Raw genomic sequence first — 2,564 nt, forward strand, 5'->3', positions numbered from 1 at the left:
GTCAACGATCTTAAAGATAATTGGGATGAATGGTTATCTTTTTACTGCTTTAGTTATAATACTACTCCCAACTCGGAACACAATTACAGCCCTTTTGAAATAGTATTTGGAAAGCCCGTAAATACATTTGATCAGATAAATCTAGACCAAATCACTCCTATTTATAACCACGACTCATACGTAAATGAAATAAGATATAAACTACAGTTTATACACAATGAAATCCTAAGAAAAATCGAGAATGTCAAACTATCAAGAACAGAAGAAGCAAATAAAGATGTAACACCAACAAAATTGAGCATTGGAGATAAAGTGTATTTAAAATTGGAAAATAGAAGAAAATTAGATATTGTACAAGATGGTCCCTATATAATAATAGATCTAGACGAATCAAATGCTACTATAAAACATCAAACAACTGCTAATATTTTGAAAGTCCATCGAACAAGATTAATTAAGCAAAAATCCTGAAAAATCAAGAATAACAGAATGCTAAAACGACCGCATAAAGCCTATAATTTGTCTCAAAATTTAGAATGGTTACACCATTCTTCCTAAGGAGGGAGGTGTCGTGGCACAGTTCTCCCACAAATCTCGTTTCAACATTTCTCGGACTTTATCATAAAACAATATAACTTTCCGTCATAAATTAAACACTTTCTCAGCGTGACACAAAAAACCCGAAACCTCCATCCAAATTCTTTGCCTACCAAAACATGCAGTCAGTAACGAAACCTTTTCCTTGTTTCCATAACCTTCTTAAAGTGCTTCCATATGCGCGCAATAAATTACACGCATATGCAAGACTCGAGTAGTTTACCAAACAACTCTAGCGCGTCGTTCTGCCATTCTTGTTTAACCTACCTACTTCCTATTTTCTGCTGTACTCAAAACTTAGTTCTTAAGTGTCAAGTAAAATAAAATTCATTCCTATTCGTAACTCCACACCGAGTAGTCGCGTTGTGAAGATATATCTCTGTATCCGAAGTCCGACATGCCTCATATTTGAACCATTTAAAAACAAAATTGCGGTTATGCGTTCAAGATCTTTTTATTCATTAAATAATAATCATCACCTCCACTCACAAGAGGATTTACAATTGTCCAAAGACCTCCACGCATCATTGCGTGCAGCGCATCCTTCATTGAAGGGGGAGCACCTCGGGTCTTTCTGATAGGATGGGCAGTGATGACTGCTGAAATTCCCCAATTCGTGACGCGTCCCATTGTGGCCCCGGTGGCACCTACGGCGATGAAAACTTACTGTCGTCCTTGATCCGGTGGGAGCGGATTTGTAGTCGCAAGAGGCACATGCGATTTTTCGGGGTGCGTCTGCTTCGTTTACTTCGACCTTTGTGTACTTAGTGACGGGCTGGTGTCTTCGGAAACAGCATGCTTGGGCAACTCTCCGGGGAGCAGCAACCGGACGGCGGTTTGAATTTCCCGGGAGGTGACCGTCGACCGCTTGTTGTAGTGCGCCAGAAGGGGGGCTTCGGCGGCGATGCGTTCGAAGATGTCGTTGACGAAGCTGTTCATGACGCTCATAGCCTTCGACGAGACACCGGTGTCCGGATGGACTTGTTTCAGCACCTTGTAGAGGTAGATGCGTAGCTTTCCTTCCGGCGTGGCTTCTTCTTCTTCTTTTCGTCCTTCACGATGTTCTTCTGAGCCTTGCCGGCGAACCATTTCTTGATGGCCTTTCCGCCTTGCTTTCCGCTTACTTTCGGTACGGTGATGCCGAGCTTTTCGCGGTGGTTGTCGGTCACTCTCCTGCTCCTACTGGAACACGGGGGAAACTGGGCACCAAAAAAACAAAATAGAAAAATCATGCAAAACTTACCCTTTTTCTCCCTCTAGTTGCTTTGGACCGTTTATTTACCGAGACAAGTTTTCAAGTTTTTTTTTTCTGCAAACCGCAAAAGTTCGATCAGTACATACACCAATGTGCGCAACTATTTGGCAAACTGTTGGATTTAGGTGGCATATAGTGAAATACACTAGTGTAAGTGTGTTGCGAAAATATAATCGCAAACCGTTTGAGAAAAGGTCTTTCTATATTGCCACCATATCTCCTGAGTTGTCATCCCTATATTATTTGACAATTTCTGCACAATATGACATATTGTTACAACTTGGTATGGGTTACATAGACCGTTCTTTATGATTGAATGTTTCGAGTTTCATAGTTTCAACAGAAAAGCACCTGTTCGTGGTACAGTAACAGTAATAGATGAAGGGGACATACTGTGTGGAGTGTAATACAAATTGTATTTTTCTATGCGGGAATGCTGTAGTGAATAGAGTTGGGTTGTGCAGACTTTGAGTAAATTTGAATTACAGTGTACACATGACAGCTAGGGCTGTGACTTTTCGAGGAACAGAATAGAAAATGGAACGGCTAAATGTCATTGAGTTGGAAATCATGCTTCAGTTTTGTGACTACTGTTGTGATGAACAGTCGACATCGTGTTCGATCTTCAAGTCGGTCGGGAAATCGTAAATAATGTGTGTCCGTTTTAAAGTGGCTATGTTTGAATACGACATGGCGCAGCCGGTGGTGAAAT

The 2,564-nt window shown here is 41.1% G+C and overlaps 1 pseudogene; it reads right to left on the reverse strand.

The window, feature by feature from the left end:
- Window positions 1-294: 294 nt before the first annotated feature.
- LOC109397209 (histone H2B-like) lies at window positions 295-2,564 on the reverse strand (annotated as a pseudogene).

Source organism: Aedes albopictus, chromosome 1 (genome assembly GCF_035046485.1).
Source record: "Aedes albopictus strain Foshan chromosome 1, AalbF5, whole genome shotgun sequence".
In the NCBI taxonomy this organism is placed as follows: Eukaryota; Metazoa; Arthropoda; class Insecta; order Diptera; family Culicidae; genus Aedes; species Aedes albopictus.